This window comes from Ambystoma mexicanum, chromosome 3q (genome assembly GCF_040938575.1).
Source record: "Ambystoma mexicanum isolate Mex_15411 chromosome 3q, UKY_AmexF1_1, whole genome shotgun sequence".
NCBI lineage: Eukaryota > Metazoa > Chordata > Amphibia > Caudata > Ambystomatidae > Ambystoma > Ambystoma mexicanum.
Window position 1 is genome coordinate 1,177,287,734 of NC_090926.1, and position 21,497 is coordinate 1,177,309,230.

The 21,497-nt window shown below is 46.5% G+C and overlaps 1 long non-coding RNA gene across 1 annotated transcript in view; it reads right to left on the bottom strand.

Annotated features, from left to right (window-relative positions):
• Positions 1–21,497, bottom strand: part of LOC138447734 (uncharacterized) — a 202,333-nt gene that overhangs the window by 179,932 nt on the left and 904 nt on the right. The window lies entirely within an intron of this gene.

The window sequence follows — 21,497 nt, forward strand, 5'->3', positions numbered from 1 at the left end:
CAGTAGCAAGGAACATTTCCAAGGATGAGGTCAAAGCCTTAATTGACAGCAGACCACTGAGGTGAAGATGGATAGTCATGTTAATTGGTGGGAAGCTAGGGTTAAGACTAGCTTATCTGCACCTGGCTGCTCAGCCTGCGTGCTGCTAACGTAGGTTGGGAGGGTACTGACAGAGGTTAGAAAGTAACCAATGATAGGGGACCGCATGATCAAGGGTCCCATAGTTGTGAAGCCAATTAGACGTTGTATATTTAGTGATGTTCATAGTGACATATTTTAGGGAAGGACTTAGTTGCCCCACCTGTTAAGAAGCCTATCACTTTATTTTACTGCCCAAACGAGTATGGATTGTATACCTAGATGATCCGTTTAGAGCCTATCACATTCACCCATAGGTTTTTAAGTTTTGTCGTTTTGTCACGTAGGATGACGTTAGTGATACGCAGGTTAACATCATCAATGATGAATATTTACTATAAAAGTGTGATTTTTTATGAAATGCTTTGAGATCGTGATGAGAGACGTCTACTGATGTCCATTGTACTCTCTGTTTTTAGATAATTGATATTAAAACAGTTATCCTTTTGCCAACTACCAGAGTTGTTTTGATTATTGATGTTTGAATAAAATTCTGAATCCCCATCCATCTCAAGGGTATTGCTATCTCATCTCAAAGGGCTGTTAGGTCCAGTTCATAGGAGCTATCCCTCCTTACACCTGTTTGTCTAATTCTGTTTATTGTTTTAGATCACCCTTGTCCCTTTCGCGCTCTCCCTGCCTGATCTTCCCCCGACCCACTTCCTCGAGCCCAGCCCTCTTCCCGCCTCCCATCCTGCCCCCCTGCCTTGATTAAGTGTTCTGCAGTACCAGCTGGGCCTAGCGCTCCGGCATCCTCCAATGCTTGCCACTTTCTATGACGTTGAGCAGGTAGGTGCTGTCCCTCCTTGGACCTGTTTGCCTAATTTTTTGAAGCCCCCGAGCCATGTTTGCGCTCTCCCTGCCTGAGCTTCCCCCGACCCACTTCCTTCGAGCCCAGCCCTCCTCCCGCCTCCCATCCCACCCCCTCCCCTGATTGAGTGTTCTGCACTCCCAGCCGGGCCCAGCTCACCGGCTTCCTCCCCTGCTTGCCACTTTCTACGGCATTGAGCAGGTAAGTGCTGTCCCTCCTTGGACCTATTTGCCTAATTCTGTTTATTTTTTGAGGCCCCCAACCCTGTTCACGCTCTCCCTGCCCAGCTTCCCCTGACCCACTTCCTCGAGCCCAGCCCTCTTCTCGCCTCCCATCCCGCCTCACTCCCAATTGGTCTTCAGAAACCCACTTAGAACACACACCCAGGGAAGCCCCTGCCCATGCAGCTGTCACGCACCCAATAACCCCCTGACAACAGAGCCGGCGTACTTGTCATTTTCGTTCTGTTCTTCGTCATGGTGGGGGCGTTGGCCTTTCATGGAGGTCGTGTTGCTGGCAGGTTTAGCCGCGGTTCCGCTGGCCGTTGCCCTGGTGACTGAGCGATAAACAAAGAATGTGTGCCTTCGATCACGTGACACGAAAGATGTCACGTGATCGATAAGCATGGCAACGGCATAAATTAACAATCAGCGCGATGCCCAGTGCTACTCAGCTGTGTTCCCGGACGGTGTTTAGCGTTCCTCATTGCATTAACTCTACGTTTTGTCTTCCTGGTACCTGACCTTGACTACACCCATTTAGATTGCTTTTGGACATCCTTGAACTTGCTTACTCGGTTATTTACTCCTTGGATTGCTTCAGTGTTTTTGACCTCAGATGCATACTGGACTGCCTTGAATCTTTGTTTTGTGCCTCGACCTGAAATTTTTTCTGGTTTGTGCCTGTACCCCTCTGGATACTCACGTTGCTCCTTTGGTGGGACTTCTCCAGGCATTGTCCCACTGGACATACAGTACTTGTGAACGGACCCTAACTGTACAACAACTCTGCACCACACTGAGTAGAGGGGATTGTCTCCTGAAAACCAGAAGTTCTTCTCCCTCCCCTACTTCAATATCTGCCTCTAGCTCTTATTGTTGTTGCATGCTTGTGCATACCCACTGCATTGTCCCTACCTGCTCTGTTTCCTTTACAGCTACCTGGAGACCTGGTGCTGTTGTTCCAGCCACCTGTGGCCCCAATAACCGGTCAGTGAGTATTACATCGTATCTCCCTGACAGGTGCTTGGGAACAGAGGTACTTTTGTCCACGTAGTAGCCCACATCTTGACAACAGCCCTGTAGTGAAGGATCCGCGGTAAAGGATACCAGCTCCTGAAGAAGCAGACCGTGTTGGCCCATGTTAGCCTGTGGTGCCTGCAGCCGTCAACCATTAGCATCCGACCAGGTAGTGTCACAGTTTATTGCCCAGCACACGCCAGCCAGGGAACTCCTTCCCCTAAAATGAATGTGGCGCACAATAAAACACTTTTGATTTTTAGTAACTACGGATTCTTTTTTAGTAGGCCCCCAACCAGTCTCGCACCCAACATCCACCAGCACCCCATGGTCACATTGGACTAGGAACCAGGCTGTGTGTATTAATAAGATATTTTATTTATTTATTATTCAATGCAAATGACGGCCATCAAAATACAACAGACACCAAAACTGTGGCAACACAAATGCAATATCCTATCTAGAGTGCCCATTTTCAAATAGGCTGTTATACTCGCTTTTGTTTTAATGGCAAACCAGGAACATAACCATTCCACACAAAGTGGTAGCACTTACCGTTAAGCACTACCCCCCTGCAACACTTACCCCCAAACATCAATTGGACTTGATTCCTTTGAATGGAAGGCAGTGGCAAGGAGTAGGAATATAGGGGGAAATGTTGTTTTGGAGTACAATAGAAAAAAGGGATTTTAATGATTTAATATTACTGTTGTGGGACAGCACACAAGGGTACTTTGGGCTGCTTACACTAGAAAGCAAGTAGGACTTCAAAACAGACTAGCTAGCATTCATAGGAAATTCGATTTGAATACAGGCAAATATGAAAGGAAAATAAAAAATAAAAGGGAGTGCAATTCAAAATCCATGATCAGGGTACAGTAGGGAAAGAGATATTAACTAGGAAAAACGGGTATAAACAGGTTAAGTGAAATTTTCTGAAAAACAAAAATGGAAATCACAATAGTTTTTGCTGGGACTGCAAATGACAGGCAAGCACTGAGCAATGAAAAACGAAGGAAATGCAATTCAAAATCTGCACTCAGAATATGATAGGGGAAGGGGAATACTCTAGGAAAAACAGTTTTTCAATGGCTAAGTGAAATATTTAGAAAAACGAAAATGTAAATCACACTAATTTTGCTGTTGCTGAAAAATGACAGGCTAGCTTTCAACAATGAGGAAGGCACATAGGAACCACAGTCTGCAGTGAAACTGACAGGGGAAACTAACAAGTAGGCTTTTGTTACGCTCACCTGGTATCCACGGGGACGCCACCCAGCCCTGGTTGGATGATTTGCACTCTCGAACCCTCTCCCGGTCCCTTGGTAAGGCCTTTGGTTAAAGATGGGTCTGCAATATAGGAGAGCTGGATTCAATACCAGATTGTCTTTATGTTTACCTCCCTTGGCCTCAACTCCTTCCTCCCCCTTGGGCCTTCTCCTCACCTTAATATTGTAAAGGGTGGATTCTCCGTCCTGCTCCTCCTGGTAGTGGCACGTAGATGTGGGGGGCGAGCAGCGACCAAGTTACTTCACTGGTGCAAGCCCCCTGTGGGAATCCAGGCCTGCTGCAACTCCGTAGGTTTGCTGCTTTACAGTCTTTATATGCAGTTCTTATGTTCCTCTTAGTTTGAATAATAATGTCTTGCTTCTTTCCTTTTAGGTATGGAAAGGTATTTTGGTGTTGTTATGCAGTTTGAAGATGAGTATGGGCCGGTAGGCGAAAGCACGGTGTGCGCGATGCTGTCCGGTGAGTAATGCGCGATGCGCAGCGCTGTTTCACCTTTTATATTGCTAACCTGTGTCTTTTCTCTCCTTGCAGGTCGCGATGTTCTTCATCGAGCGCTGTGATGTTCCAGCAATGATACTGACCAGATGACTACCCAGGTAAGAATTGTGTGGCTTTCTTCGTTCGGTAGGAAACGTGAGTAAACGCTTGTTAATGCTGTCTTTCTTCCTCCTCTTTCTAGGTTATGGTATTCCAGGATGCATGTGATGCCGGATGATGCAGTTCGTACCTTCAGGTGAGTGGAACTGAAGTCAGCGATGGATTGAAGACAGGATACTATTCCAGGTAAGTTTCATAGTGTTCTTTCTCTCTCTGCAGGTCCTTGGTTTCAGGTAAACTGGCATCAAGAACTGGACACGGTGAGCGTCACGCTGCCCACAGCAGAATAACACAAAGCGTGTTCTGCTGTTTGGGTGTGGTTTAAATAGTCTCAGGTAAAGTAGTCCAGGTAAAATAGTCCCAGGCCTGCCACACCCAAAGTAGTCCAGGGAAAGTAGTCACAGGCCTGACACACCCAACAGAATAGACCGCATAGCTCAGTTCCTTGTAACTGAGCTATGTGTGTGCCTCCATGTTGGCTGAACCCCCGAAGTTAAATAGTCCAAAGTAAATAGTCCCATTCTAATGTTGGTCTTCATGATGGTTATGAGTCTGACGCCAAAGGTGCCAGGACTGACTCCAAGAGATTCTTGGATAAGGTTTTAAGGCCTTTGACCTGGCACCTAACTGGAAGGCCAGTGAGGGCCAGGGTTAAGGGTCATGACAGCTTTGGGCAAAGGGATTACTCACAATGGGAACAACGATTTGGGTTTAATATGACAGATGCAAATGGGAATTTGTTTTTAAACACACAACTTTACACATGGAAAAATTGGTTCTTCAGCTCTTAATGAAATGACCTCTTGGTGGAACCATTTATACTTATAATGACTCGCAATACACAGGGAAGAGAGTTAGTTTCAAATGTTAACTTTATCAATCCTGTGAAATAATGGGGAAATTAATTAGTTTACTGAACAAAATATACTAGGGATTTACTCAAAAGACGGAAGGCTCTTCAATGGGATATGCTAACATACATAGGCAAACAAGAGATTCCTCTATGGGGAGATGGCTGAACTACGCTGGCAATTGGGGTTTTCAATGGGGAAATAGTGCATGCACTGCTACAAAAATGAAGGGCTTATGCAATTTAGGGCTGGGGTTATTGCTACCTACATAGCAAGCCCTTGTTTAAGTTTCACGAAAGCCAGCTACATCTCAGGACACTCTTGAAAGAAAGGGCAGGGGGTCTGGTCACTCCACTCTCAAAGATAGTAAGATTCAGCAGCCTTCTCTCCGTCCTCCTTCTCCTGTCTACCTGTTTTTTGTGTGTCTGTCCTGAATCCTACTACAGTCCCCCTTATATAGCAGAAATTACATCACTAATTTTACAATCTAGGGGAAGTACTCTGGCATAATCCCTGCCACTAGGTTTGTACAGTTACCCTCTCTCTCTCCACCCCCAGTCAGGATTGGTTTAGGGGTTTTCGAGCAAAATCTGTCTTTTCCCAATTATCACCATCCTTTGCTTTCCTTTCAACCTTTTGGCGAAACTAGTTATGTATCATATCATCATAATTATACTAGCAACTGCCATACAAAACATATATTCTGTTTTAGCTTATCATGTCGAATTAGATAAGCCGACCGCCAAATGTGTATGATGTAGCATAGCCATGTGTCACATTTTTGTTGTTTTCATAAAACGTACAATTGTTATGAATATGTAAGTTATCAAGCAAATTCATGGAAATGGGCTGTTACAGTCGCTTTTGTTATAATGGCAAAAAGGAAAATATAATCAGGTTGAAATAGACTGTTACATTCGCTTTTGTTTTAATGATAAAACAGGAAAATAACAATTCCACACAAAGTGATAGCACCTACAATTAAGCACCCCCCCCCGTGCAACACACACCCCCAAACATCAATTTGGACTTGATTCCTTTGAATGGAAGGCAATGGCAAGGAGTAGGAATATAGAGGAAAATGGGTTTTGGGGTGAATCCTACCACCACAAGATGGGAAGCGAGCAAAGAAAAGGAAAACTTGTTTTTGGAGCAAAATGGAAGAATGGGATTTTGATTATTTCTCACAACTGCTAGGGAACAGAATAGAAGAAAATTCATATTGCTTACACTTAGGAGATAGGCAATGTTTTATAGAATACTAATCGGCACACCAGGGCAAAATAGAAATGTAGGAAAATCGGTTTTGAGGGACAATACAGTAACAAATGGAAATTCATTTATACTGGGGCTTACAATGACAGGCAGCTCAGGGAAGAGGAACAGCTTACAATAGGAAAATCGGTTTCAGTCACAAGGACAGAGGCTCATATCAGGTAGAATTCTAGGCAAAAGGGATTGCTCACAATGGGAACAATGGTTTGGGTTTAATAGAACCGATGCAAATAGGAATTTGTTTGGACAATACACAGACAAATTTGTTTTTTAGTTCCAAGGAGAATCATTCTTTTGAGGCAACACTTTACTGACTATAAGAATTAAATAAAAACACCAGGGACAAGATGTTTGATTTTGAATAGCAAAAATCTTCAACCATGAATTTCAATGGAGGAATTAATTGATTTACTTAAAATAAAACTAAGGATTTACACAGACAACTGAGTGGTTTTTCAAAGGAGATATGCTAAAATATAAAGGCAAACAAGAGATTCTTCTATGGGGAGAGGACTGAATTACTCTGGCAATTTGGGGGTTTCAATGGGGATATTTGATGCACTGCTACAAAAATGATGGGCTTATGCAATTTAGGGCTCGGGCTATATGCTACTTACATAGCAAGCCTTGGTTTAGGGTTCAGGAAAGCCAGCTGCATCTCAGGACCCTATGGAAAGAAAGGGCAAGGGTCTGGTCACTGCACTCTGAAAGATGGCAAGGTTCAGCAGCCTTCTCTCTGTCCTCCTTTTCTGTCTCCCCGGTTTTTCTGTGTGTCTGTCCTAGTGCAGTCCCCCTTATATAACAGAAATGACATTACTAACTTTACAATCTAGGTGGAGTACCCTGTAATTATCCCTGCCACTAGGATTGGGCAGTTACCCTCTGTCCGCCCCCAGTTGGGATTGGTTCAGGGGAGGAGAGCATCATCTGTCTTTTCCATTTGTCATCCTCCTTTTGTTCCGCTTACTACTTTTTGGCAAAAACTAGTTATATATCATAACTTCATAATTGTACTAACCACTCCCAAATGAAACACATATTTGGTTTTCATTAATCATGGGGAATTATATAAGCCAAACTCCAAAGCTGTACTATGTAGCATGGCGATGTGGCATATTTTTGTCATTTTCATAAAATGTACAACAGTTATGAATATGTTAATCATCAAGCATATTCCTAATTTTAATTACCACCCTTTCATCAAATTGCATAATTGTCACATGTTCAGATCGCCAGAAACCTAATCTAACTGGACATAACAATTCCCAAAGTCCAAGGTAAATGTAATTTATATCCTTAAAACTGCCTGGAAATTACATGAAAAATAGCATACAATAAATAAATCCTTAGTCTGATGGCTGCACAAAATGCCTAAAATGAAATAGTCTTTTAATATTAATTGGGAGTGTCTTCTTCAACAAATGGGAGGGCTGCTTCATCCCCCACCGCCATCTGTCTCCCTGGTTCAGCCTTTGACAAGAGGGTTTTTTTATGAGTCTCTTTGAAATTGGCAGTTTGCTATTTGAAGTGGCTGCTACAATGACTCACACCTTCTTGTCATGCTTCGGCCACATTTTGCCTTCTTTGAAATCCCTGCATTCCTGCCATGAGGTCTGCAGAACAGGGAATTATGACGCTTCCCGCAACATCACATTTTATTACAGGATTGTTAGAGGATAGATGTGATATCCAGTTGGATGTAGGGCTTGTCATTTTGAAGTTCCTGCCTAAGCCAAAACAGTTTTTTCTTGAAGTACTGTCTCTTCACGGTGGGTGACAGGTGAGAGTTTTGTGGGTGAAACCTAATATGCATTTGCTTTGGTCACCCCCCACATCATGTTTCCCTGACATTTTCTGTGTGAGCAGTAATATCTTTTTCCATTGCGGCTTTTTAAAGCTGTTTTTATTTGCACATATGTGCAGGTCGTTTTTGCTTTTAATGTTTTTAAATCCTATCTTGCAGGTCACAGGATTCTTTGATTTCTCCTTCTTGGGTGAATTTACATTGCTGCTTGCCCATAGATGATGATGGGTGGGCCCCTTTCCACATGGTTCTTTAATTTGACATGAACAAAGAGGAAAAGCCAGGCTGTTTTTGGTTGCAGTGTTTAAATTCTTGCCACTCATGTAAAAGAAAAACAAAAGCCAGGCCATTTTTGGCTGCAGTGTATAACTTCTTGTCATTCATGTGACAGGGAAAGCAAAGCAGTGCCATTTTTGGTTGCAGTGTTTAAATGCTTTCCACTCATGTGACAGAGAAAGTAAAGCAGGGCCGTTTTTGGTTGCAGTGTTTAAATGCTGCTGTTCAGGTGAAAGGGACTTCTGTTTGGGGCTTTAAATGCACCCCACACTGTTTTAGGCCTTTCTCCCTCTATCCAGGTGTCCCAAGTCTAGGCGCTGCTGTTACATCTAAGATTATCACATTTTCTGTTACTGCATTTACTGTTGGCTCTGTGTTAGGACTTTCTCTCTCTATCCAGGTGTCCCAAGTCTAGGCGCTGCTGTTACATCTAGGGTTATTGCATTTCCTGTTACTGCATTTACTGTTGTCCCCGTGTTAGGCCTTTCTCCCTCTATCTAGGTCTCCCAAATCTAGGCGCTGCTGTTACATCTAGGGTTATTGCGTTTTCTGTTACTGCATTTACTGTTGTCCCCGTGTTAGGCCTTTCTCTCTCTATCCAGGTGTCCCAAGTCTAGGCGCTGCGTTACATCTAGGGTTATTGAGTTTTCTGTTACAGGTACATCAAATTCTAGGTGTTGCCCTGGACCTCCCACTGGGATGGAGATCCCACATCAACAAAGACCACCTCTCCGGCCACTCCTCATTCCTGGCCTCTCTGCATCATACCCTCCCCCCATAACTCACCTCTCCCAGGTATCAGGTAACATTATCCCCACCAATAATATCGCTGTATATATGGTTGTGGGGTAAGGCCATAGGCGATATTATTAGTGGGGATAATTTATGGGGTTATTGGGACCGGAGTTGCAGGGGTGTACCCTGTTCCATTAAATAAATCACAAGGGTTGTGGGGGTGTCCCCTGCAGGTTCCCTGGCTTAATATCGCCGCAAAAATATGGCAATATTTTTTATGGCAATATTTTTGCGGCCATATTAACACATGGAACCCTCTCCTGTCGCATAACCTGCACTCTAGCACCCAACTTCATGTGCCCCCCTATATCCCACATCTGGTCGCAACCTATGAACCCTTCCCCCAAATAACGATACCTCTGGACGCTCACTGCCCACCCTCCTACCATCATTCCACCTCCAACTCTAAGATCAGAAGAGCACTCTGTTGTGCCAAACACCGCCTCCTCAAACGTTCAAATCCCACGCCTCAACCCACCTAAACACATCAACATCCAACTTCTCTCTAGCATCTATTGAGAACAACCCGACACTCTCCGTCCATACACCCCACGCAATATCAAACTCACAAGCCAGAGGAGCTCTCTGGCGCTCCAAACATCACAAGTCCCTCTCCACTACCAGGCCATCCTTGTGCCCACTGAGGAACTCCGCATCCTCTCACCCAACCTCCCATGCCGCCCTCTCCCTTATCCTCAGTACCTACTCGAGCCCAGCCCACAGACCGCCCCTCATATCCCTTCCCTTCCCTGAAATTAGCTTGTCTCGCCCTTTGTAGAACTGTAGCTTTATCCTCTTCCCACTCTGACCATCCAACCCTCTCTCACACTCCTATGGCACCAAAACCCACAAAACGCAGGAAGAGTGACTGGTCCTCTCCCTCGACAATCCATACCTCACCACTACTCCATCAGTCCAACCTCCCAGCCTTTCCCACCTCTACCTTCAGACCCTACCCTCCCCACTCTCCTCACCTCCACCCCCTTGCTCTTGACTTCTCACCCAGTACACTTAAACCCACAGCGCCCTCCAGACTCGAACCAGAAACAACTCGCCTAACCCCCCACACCTCAAGTGCTCCACTCACCTCCCTCACAATCCCCCCGATCCTCCCCACCACGTCTCTCACATACCTACCACCGTCCGCCTATACTTCCCGTCCCCCATTGACCTAACCTTCTCACCCGACCCTCAAAGCGCACATGCATCCAGGTCCCCACTACCCACCTCAGCCAGTCTCAACCACCAAGAATGATCCTACCACACCCCCCATCTCACTGGGTCACCCATGTCCACCGAGCACTCCCTGCGACAAGCGTCAAGAAAACCACCTCCCCTCACGAAGTCACATGCATCCTCGTTGAATCCCAGACTTGCAATGCTTCCTGTGAATCCCTTCTAGTAAAACTCTCGCTACCATCGACATTCACCCACAGCTTCCTACTCATCTACAGACCCCCTGAATACAACAGACATTTTGCCAACAATCTCTGTTACTCAATACCTACCATTAAGGTAACTCACCCATCACTTACACTCTTGGGAGATTTCAATATCTGGTTCGATATGCCCAACAACCCCATGACCCATCCTCTGGTCGACAGTCTTGATGCATTCAACCTCTCCCAACTTACCACTGGTCCAACTCACTCATGGGGGTACACCCTTGATGCGGTTTTCACCTCCTTTGACATCGTCTGTATATCCTGTCCCAAATTGCTTATCTGGACAGACCACTTTGCCATCCCTTTCTTTATCCACTCACCAGACCCTCCTCCTATAGCTCCCCGTAGGCCCCACTTTTGATCACAAATGCTGGAACAAAGTTGAGGTATTTCCCGACCTAGCTGAAGCCCTGCTACTGTGTCCCCCAGCAACGCTGTCCTGCGGTAGACCCTTAACCATTGAAGCCTTTGACTCCTGGCTTAAAGCTTCACTAACAGCTCTCACCACCGTGTGCACTGTAACCTCACAGAAAGGACCATCCCCCAAATGGCTCACGCCCCACTTGAGGACATTCATAAAATAAAATAACTCTCTTGAATGCAAATGGCGAGCATGTAAAACCAATCTCAGCAGATCCATGTTCACCCTCCACCACTGTTATTACAAATCTGAGATCCGAAAGGTCAGAGAAGCTTATTACAATAAACAAATTCTGAACTGTGGCAGCAGCAGCAAAGGGATGCCTTTTTGTGAAGCATCTTGACATGTGCTATTTTTAAGGCTTCTGGAAAGATGCCAGAGGTGAGGGAGTTTAGTATGGCTCTTGCATGTTCTCCTGCGCAGGTATAGGAGAATATTTATTTCAGAAGAGGGGGGGGCAGGGGTCGAGGGGTGACCCCTTTGGGTCTGCTGCCTAATAGTAGGTCAACAAACTCGTCTCTGGAGATGGGTTTGACACAGTCATAGGTTGGTAAAGTGGGTGTTGGGGCAATGGGATCAGGAGGGGTAGGTGTACGGCACAGGATCATCTCTGAATTCGTGAATCCTACTTGCACCACTTCCCAATCCACTCCCACACGATCACTCCGCGACTCCCTCTACATTTCTACAACGTACTTGAAAGGATGGCAACCCTTAACACCAAATGTTCCTCCCGCACACCATGCCGTACACCTATCCCTCCTGATCCCATTGCCCCAACACCCACTTTACCAACCTACGACTGTGTCAAACCCATCTCCAGAGACGAGTTTGTTGACCTACTATTAGGCAGCAGACCCAAAGGGGTCACCCCTCGACCCCTGCCCCCCCTCTCTTCTGAAATAAATATTCTCCTATACCTGCGCAGGAGAACATGCAAGAGCCATACTAAACTCCCTCACCTCTGGCATCTTTCCAGAAGCCTTAAAAATAGCACATGTCAAGATGCTTCACAAAAAGGCATCCCTTGACCCCGTTGGAAGTAAGAATTACAGGACAATCTCCAACACCAGATTTCTTGCAAAACTCATTGACCGGCAGCAGTTGAGCTGCATACTCCCAGCTCAACTGCTTCGTATAATCCAACAAACTCCTCAACCACGCACAATCAGGATTCAGACCTCGACATGGAACAGAAACCACTCTGATCTCGAGCTGGGATGTTCTCAAGGTAGCGGCAGACTCTGAGGGTTGCACAGCGCGGATTCTCCTCGATCTCCCTACAGCCTTTGACACCGTTAATCATTCAATCCTCTTTAACCGCCTCCACTTCCTAGGAATCCATGGCGGCTCGTCACTCAAATGGATTGCGTCCTTAGTCTGCAACAGGAAACAAAACGCCTTCCTCTCCCCTTTTGTCTCAACTGCTCATGCTGTGATCACTGGAGTACCCCAAGGCGCATGCCTCTCTGCTCTCCTTTTCAACCTCTATCTGACCTCTCTACCAGGAATCATCCGTGCACACAACCTCTCCTGTTACAATTTTGCATCGATAGCCAAATTATCCTAGGAATTCCCAAGACAAGCACCAATCCACGTCCCGACCTTGAAGCTTGTCTCCGTGATACTGACCGATGGATGACAGGTAACCACCTCCTTTTGAACCATGAAAAAACTGAAATCATGGTAATCAGCAATACTGCCCTTTTACCATAACTGCTCCCATGCCCCCCCTCCCTTGGCCCATAGCCCCTCCTTCCAATATAGTCAAAAACCTCAGCTACACTATGGACTCAGGCCTAAACCTCACCCGTCAGATCAATAATGTTTCAAAATGCTGTCCCTACCACCTCAAACTCCTTAGATGCATTTTTCCTTACCTCACCTACCCCAATAGACTTGCCACTGATATGTCTATTATTATGTCGAGAATGGGCTGTGCCAACTCCTTATACCTGGGAGCACCGGCATACCAACTCAAAAAACTCCAAAGAGCCCAAAACACTGCTGCCAAACTCCTCCTCGTCCTGGGACACAGAGATTGCATCTCCCCCGCTCTCTGCATCCTCCACTGGCTCCCTGTTGGACGAAGGGCCACCTTCAAGACCATATGCATTACCCACCGAGCAGTGCACAAGACCGGCCCAGCGTTGCTACAAGAGAAGTTAAAACCTTACCTCCCATCACGCACCCTAAGATCAAGCACTGCCCTCTTTCTAGTGATTCCAACCTGTAATTCTGCCAGGATAGGAGGATCTGCCTTCTCAAGCTTAACCCCAACACTGTGGAACTCACTCCCCCCACATATCTGACACACCCAAGACTACATGGCCTTCTGCAAAGCTCCAAAAACCTGTCTCTTTCCATAATCCCGATTAAGACCATCTAAGGCCGCTGAGACCGTGCAATCTGCTGACAATTATTCAAAGAGATAGCGAGCAAAGATGCCACTGAATGTGAATATTAAGTCACTAATAAGTTCACTCTGAATGCAGCAATTGCAAACGTGTAATTGAAATCCGGAATAGTGGGCTCCTAAGACACTCACCTCACCTAACACTATGCTCACTCTCTACACCAAAACACAATGGAGCGCAGCTACACCCCTCGATCAATTGCGGCCTAGCTGCTCACATACAAACAATACGCCATGAACACCTCAACATTCTGCTAGAATGCAGCTATACTCCATGAAAAATGGGCCTAGATGCACACATAAGCGTCCTACACAGGCCTAACGCAGCCAGAACCCAGTCTTGGTGACAATCCTCCAGACTGCACACATTGAACTGATCTCAAATACCACCACACCTAATGCTAGGATGCAGCTACCATTAGGCAATCGCATCAGCTGCGCACATAATCGGCTCACCAAATTGCAGTGTTTGTACTGATGAAGAGGTTAATACCACAATCAGTGCAAAACAGTTTCCAGTGACCTTCTGACCCCAATCACCAAATGGTACTGGTTACAGCTACGGACCCTGATGTGGACCTTTAATGTTCTAGGCAAACCCAAGCACATTTCCCCCACACTGGCACTGGTTACATCGAGACTGGCATTGCCTGAGGCTTCTGGATTATGTCACTGGATCTACATGTGGCTTGCTGGTGTGCCCTGTACAAACTACTGATATGGCAATCAGCCTCATCAAACGTATTACTGGACCACCCACATGGCTCTGGATTAGAGGAGCTGTTTGTGCTCTATAGAGGCCAAGACAATACATTTCTAAAGGCTCCTGGCCCAATTTGCACCCGGGGAAGTCAGTATATGCCTGATCAACTGTAGTTTGACCCTGATTCAGAATGCTTGAAACCAGAGGACACCTTGTGCTGCCTGGAACATCTCTCAGGTGCTGTTGAGCGAATCCTTGTGACTCACACATGAACATGAGCATCTCAAAGATTCTCTGGTAAGTTTCACATTTGGGTCAGTTTTGGGCTTTTTAAATATGGTATAAGATAGGGGGAGCAAATCCGAAATGCTAAGGGAACCACCTCAATTTCTCCAGTGCAAATCCTTGCAAATCCGGCCAAGAGACATCTATGGCAGCGGGCTGCAATTCATCTCCACGAAACTCGGCTGTTGAACTGTTTCCTAATGTCCTACCCCAACCTCTGGGTTAACTATGAATGGGTGGGAGGTGCCTTTCTTTCCTCAATAAAACATTTTTTACAATTTTATTTTGGTTCGGTTATATTTATGGGAAATCAATACAGTATCACAAGTACAATGTTATTTGGTGATTGGATGAAGAGCATATTCCCTTCTCACTTATTTATACGCTTGTCTTCCCTTCTGTCCCAGTTGCCCTCCTTCATCTTACTGTTCGATCACGGGAAGTCCATTGCTAAGTATTGTCTCGTAAGACCAGCTGTGATAAGTGGGGTTTGTGTGTTTGTGCTGGGAAGTCCTGGTCGTATTCTAGAATGGGGGCCCAAATGTCCGGGAACCTGTGCAGGAGGCCTTCCTTGTAAGCAGTAACCTTTTCTGCCACCAGAATGTCCAATATTTTGATCCACCAAAGGGTCATTCATGGTCCCTCTGGGGTCTTTCAGGTGCGGGCAATCATAATTCTTCCCCGTCCTTGGGTATGTCCCTTGGACTGGGGAACCGAACAGGACGTCCTCAGGAGTTTTTGGAATGGTGATCCGGGTGATGGCCTTGATGCTGGAAAGGCACTGGTCCCAGAAAGATTGGACGATGGGGCCGTGCCACCACATGTGTAAGTAGGTGCCTTACAGCCCGCATTTACAACAGCATTGTGGGTTTAGCAAATTATGGATGTGATGGAGTCGCACCGGGGGGTAGTGCTTTGAGGGCACATTCTCTATTTGTGACGCACAGCGAAGAGGAGTAGCTTCTTGTCCAGATGTCAGCGCAGGTGTGATCCTCGATCGGGTGTCCCAGGTCTGTTTCCCATTGTGTCATGTATGTGGGCCTGAGGGTCAGCATTTCCACCGGCAGTAGTTCATATCTTCCCGTCAGTTCCCCCTACACGGTGAGTTCGATAGGGCTGTGGTCTCGTGTGGCCCCCAGTCAGACCAGTGGGTGAGAACACCATTGGCGGGGCTGGGTGTAGGAGAATCGTCCGTTTCGGTCAGCTGGAAAGTTGTTTTACAGCTTTCAAACGTGCGTGGGTGGCCATTTTCGAACATTTTTGCTAGGGTTTTTAATTCCCCTCTCACCCAGTTCCTAAAATGTGTGGGGTGGGTTACTGGAGAGAAGGACGGGTTATGAAAGATTGGGGTTTTTGGGCCCAGGCCACATGGGATGCCTTCAATGCCCAGTCCCAGATTCGAAATGTACATTTTGTGGAACAAGGTGTGCCTGGCCAGGATTCCGTATCGGGGGAGAGATGTAGGGAAGAAAGCAAAGGGTTAATGGCAGTCTTGACTGTTCAATCTCCACCCACTTTGGCGGCTCGGGTCAGGGGAACCAGGCTCGGAAGCGCCAATTGTGAGGCCTAATGATATTTGTGGAAGTTCGAGACCCCAAGGCCTCCCAGGCAAGCACTGCCCGGTCAACCATATTTTACAGCACTTGTTTTTTTTTATAAGGAATTGAAAAAAGTCATATGGTAACCAGTTTTGAATATATAACATCTCAGCAAGGGTCTTTCAACCTGTCGAGTTACCCTGGCAACCTTCTACTTTAGAGCGTGTCTATGGATCCCTTAACTTTCTAAAAATCACTGCATTACCAATCGTATTTTGGGGGCACCACTGCCATGGAAGTGATTTAAAGTGGAATGTATTTACAGTGTGGAGTTTGGAAAGAAGCAACATGAAAGAAATTGCACAATTTTTAAAATATTATTTTGAACATATCCTTTCAGTAATACCAACTGCCAGCTGCGCCTACTCGGAACTCCGCCCTTCCTCCAAACTCCACCCCCACTGCGGCCTTGTGGGATCCCCCTTTACATTTTTTTCTATTTCCACCGCTTGGTGCATCCCGTCCCTCACAGCTAATCCAGCTAGGATATGGTCTTCCAGCGAAGACGCAACGAGATACTCGCTGCAGGCAAAGGAAGCAGCGTGCCTCTTTCAGTGTGTGACGGGTGCGGCCCCACGATACACTGAAAACCCACTGCACGTGTTAGATTCTGGCATAACACCGCATTCACGCACGTTATTAGGGGACTGAACAAGCAGGTTCTGCGGCAATTACGAGACACATTTCCAGCCATTATTGCATCAATTTCAAGATGCTCACTTCCCACTGACAAGTAAATAGTCCATATGTTGTACAGGAGCAGGTTGTGAACTTGTGATAGTAAGACAACTGTATACAAACCTACGAATAAGAAAGCCACAGGCAGATGCTGGCAGGGCTGCAAGAGGGGAGAGACAGCTCGGCAGCATGTGGGCTCGAGATGTGGCTGCCAAGGTTGATGCAATATTGCACCCAGCAGCTTGGGTGGGAACAAGACTGTGGGGACGTCGCAGTGTTTGGGTGTAAATGTAAATGAGAAACTATAGCCAGTGCTTTAAGTGGGCCAGGGCGAGCCGGGGCCGAGCCCCTGCAGTCTCCAAGAAGTGAGGCTGAGACAGGGCCCTGCTGGGGCCCCGTCCCCCTGCAGCGTGCCCTCCACGCTGCAGGGGGTCATTAACCCAGCCGCCATGATTGAAACAGGCTACTGTGACTGAAAAAAGTGCCAGCCAGCCACAGCATTGCCCACGCTGTGGCTGGCTGGCACTTCTGCCCGTCACAGCTGCCTGCAGGAAACACTACAGCATCTCCAACCTCTAACTTCCTCTCCTGACCCCTCACAAGTGGTCAGGAGACGAAGTTACAGTCCCTTTGTTGCTTGTGGGCAAAATCATGCCTGCAACCCCTCCCCAGGTCACTTGGGGGCTGTGCGCTGCAGATTCGGAACCCACGATTGTACAGACCCGGTTTATGTAATTAACCATTGTTTGCCGGATACGTGCATCCGAAAAACTGCATAAATAAACAAATAAATAAAACGGCTTTGTCGGATACGTGTATCCGACAAACAATGTATAAATATAAAAATGTACCGGTTTATTTATGTATGGATTGTTTGTCGGGTATGTGCTTCCGACAAACAACGCATAAATAAAGAAATAAATCGGGTCGTGTTCTGTTCCTGCTCTGCGCACGACGTGGTTAATTTATTTATTTATGCATTGTTTGTTACGTATCCAACAAACAATGCATACATAAATAAACCAGGTTTGTTCAAGTAGTGAAACGAAAAGTGGTGAAAAGTAGTGATGCAAAGAGGGGAACAATAGTGAGAGGGCGATAAAAGAGGAAAGGTAAATGGGAAGGAGAGAAAAGAGCAGATTGATGAAAAAGACAGATGAGTAGGGAAAGGCTGTGGTAGAGGTGTTTGTAGGTGTATCCAGTGCTTTACGTGGGGTAAAAAATTGAGGGGGGGGGCCTCGTTTGGGGGCGTGGCTTCCATTGCGGGCGTGGCCTAAAAGTGCACAAATCATAGTAAGGTGCCAAACAAATATATAAATGTATTTGAGCATTTATATATTTGTTTGCGTACTAATATGGTTTGTGATTTTTAAAGCCTTCTTTTATATACATAGCAATGTTACATATTTCTATGTTTATACAAGGTGGCTTGTAAGTGCACAAACCATAGTAAGTTACGCACACTTGTGTGCTTACCTTACTATGGTTTGTACTTTTCAAGCTGCCTTTTATAAACATAGACATTTGTAACATATGTCTATGTTTATAAAAGACGGCTTGAAACGTACAAGCCATCTTTTATAAAGCGTTGAGGATGGACAAAGCCCAAGGTGGCTTTGTCCGTCGACAAAGCTTTATAAAAGTTGCTTTGAATTGTGTACGATTCAAGCCGTCTGTTATAAACATAGAAATATGTCTACGTTTATAAAAGATGGCTTAAACGTACACAGTTGAAGGCATCTTTTATAAAGCCTTGCCAAAGCAGAAAGGCGCCTCGGGCTCAGTGATCTCTGCAGATTAGATCACGGAGCCCGAGGGTTCGCTGAGGGTCAGTGACCTGGCGAGGGAAAACTAAGGGACTCTAGCTTCCTCTGATGGCCCCTCAGATGAGGGGTCATCAGAGAAAGTTTCAGTGACTGATGGAAGTGCCAGCCAGTCACAGCGACGCTGTGCCTGGCTGGCACTTCTGTCAGCTTGCCTGACATTAAAGTGGCGGGCGCATCTCCCGTCGCGGCTGCGGCCGCGGCGGGATAATGCGTCCTGCCATGGCGTGGTGAGGCCGGGGGTCCCCGGCAGGGCCCTGGCTCAGCCCCACTTTTTGGAGATGCCGGGGCCCTGGTAGGCCCTGGCCCACTTAAAGCACTGGGTGTATCTAAACAATGCATCAATAAATAAAACGGGTCCTGCGCTGAGAGTTCTTGGGTCACAAGGCCTCACCTGCATACACAACCAGGTGTATTTATTTATGCATTGCCGGGTGATTTATCTATTTAGTTTGTACCAAGCAGATTGTTTTGCTATATGTACTTAGTTATATATAAACCAGACAATTTTTACATGGTCGTCTTTAGGCCACGCCCAGCAAGTGTTAGACCACGCCCATTATGCAAGCCACGCCCCTGGATGAGACCTCCCCGCAACCTCAATGTCTTACCCCACTTAAAGCACTGACTATAGGGACATCAGCGTGTTTGGGTGGAAATGCACATGGGAAACTATAGCGCGCGCCCAAGAGTCATCCCGTGATCTGCAACATCAGAGGGTCTGTGCTTCCAGCTCTTTCTGCAAAACAGACTCCCCCACAGTGCGACGCCTCAAGTGCAAGGAGACACGCCCCGCCGATTCGACCTATTACAGGAACGAGTACAACCCCCCACCTGCCTGCAGTACGGGGTGTCCGGGATCATACGCAGACCCCTACTCTATGCCGTGTGTGACTTTCAGAAACGAGCAATCGTGAATTTATTCGTGAACACTCTCTACCAAAGTCACCCAAATGATACACACGCCATCATTTTAAAAGGTGTTGTTGTTTGATTGGCGTCATTACACAGTGTCTAGTTATTTACCCCTGCAGGTGCACCTTTCATGCAATGGGGCTGGTGCCTGTCCCAAATATCATATGCACTTCTATGCATTTTGAATGGAAGATGCATCGACCTTCTAACCATAAGACGCCGCCTCCCCTCGCTTACATGTCACCCCATTGACAGCAGGCAGCAGTGTGAGTTTACGTCACCAGTTGGAAGCAGTGTCGGACTGGGACAAGAAATAGGCCCGGACACCCAAAAAAAAGTGGCCCACCCCTCGCCTCAAAAAAGTGGCCCACCCCTCGCCTCAAAAAAAGTGGCCCTCACACCATCATCCGTGAATCACGTCAATTCACGATTTTACAGAAAATGCTACTTATGGAGGGTTCATGTGTCTGTTACATTACAACACAACTCATAAAATAACATAACTTTGCATACAGTTCTGTGACAGGGTCTACAGCTCCGAGGCGCAGGAATGCAATGAACCAACCACCGCCACTGCGGTTTTGGGACCTGCTGCAAGTCAATGCTTATACAGGGCTCCGCAACCCCAGCAGGGAAGGAGGGTTAGGGTGACGATGGTTGAGTTTTTTTGCCTTGCATTCTGGTATCTGTGACCCCCTGCCCCCCTCAATGCGCTTTTTCTGTTACCTATAAAATGCCACAGATACATACATTTGGAAATCTACGTTAGGATCGCAAGCATTCCAACATGCCCTCACCCTCTCCATGGCTGCCCAACGATACCATGGCCCAGCGATACCATGGCAACCCCAATTCACTGAAGAGTGAGGGTATTTATTGTGAATTTGCCGAAGCTCGCAGATGTATAGTCCTACACACACTTATTCATAGACCGCATGTTGGTTTGTTGGTCGTTAAAGTACTGCTGTATTGCCCCCCCGCCCCTTTACCCTGACGAATCTGCGATTAACTTGGTTTTGGGTTTTCATTCTAGGCGTACACAGAGGACATGTGAATATTGTGTGTTTCCACATTCTGTTATTAAAAGGGAAGGCCACAGGTGGCAGGGCTGTGTTTATAACGTTTCTTTTTCTTGGTTTTCCATCTAGATGTCTGCCCAGGTTAATGCGCTTGCTGCAGGGTTGAATTGAATAATTATTTATATAGCGCTTATTCACAACGTGTTTCATAGCGCTTCAAAGCAGGGAGGGAACATGAGAGAATACAGTGACATTCTTACAGGCCTTGATTCATTCAGATCATGATATTAACTATCATAATCAACCTGGCGACATAGGTTTTCAAGCGTCATACTACGAGAATCAGTGTTTTTAGTAAAGTAGCATTTGTTGGTGTGGTGTCCATTGCGGTCCCAAGATCAGTATTAGGCCATCTGTGTCTTGGATATATCTGACACCTGGGAAAAACACAAAACTCCTCAGTCGCTGCCCAGCAACACCAACCAATCCAACTAAGCTCACAAATTAACAACCCCCACCCGCTTTCCTACTGAAAAGCATGTCTCCTATAATGACCTCGCAAACGCTGTCCTCCCTGTGACGCAACACACCGCTCACTCCACTGAAACAGTCAGCATACGCCCATACAATCCAACCCCTACCCCGACCCACCACAACCAACCTGTCCCACAACAAAAGGGGGCACCCTGAGCAATTGGCGTTTGCACTTCTCACACAGAGCAGAGTTGCCGCTTGGGTAAATGCACCTGCTGTGGCGCGAGACGGATCCAGACTTTAGTTTTCAGTTTTTGTGTCATTAATGTTAATGCTGATGTGCTGTAGGTATTGGGTTGTGTCCTCGTTTGTTGCTGGCAACCTATTTATATGTGGTGAGTGTTCTGGATGTAAGTCCAGGCGCTACATAAAGAGGCACTCCAGCGACCAGAGACATGTCAGTTTGTTGTGAGCACTGCATACAGGACCCCACTTGTCTCCCTCCTCATATCACTCACTTTTAGCCATCCTTTCCTGTGAAGTGTGCCTCCAGTTTTCTTCTGTATAGTGCCTTGTGTAATGCGCGCCTTGTGTCAAAGAGCTCTTATTTTTGGAAGACACGCGGCACAGGCAGATTTCGGTGAA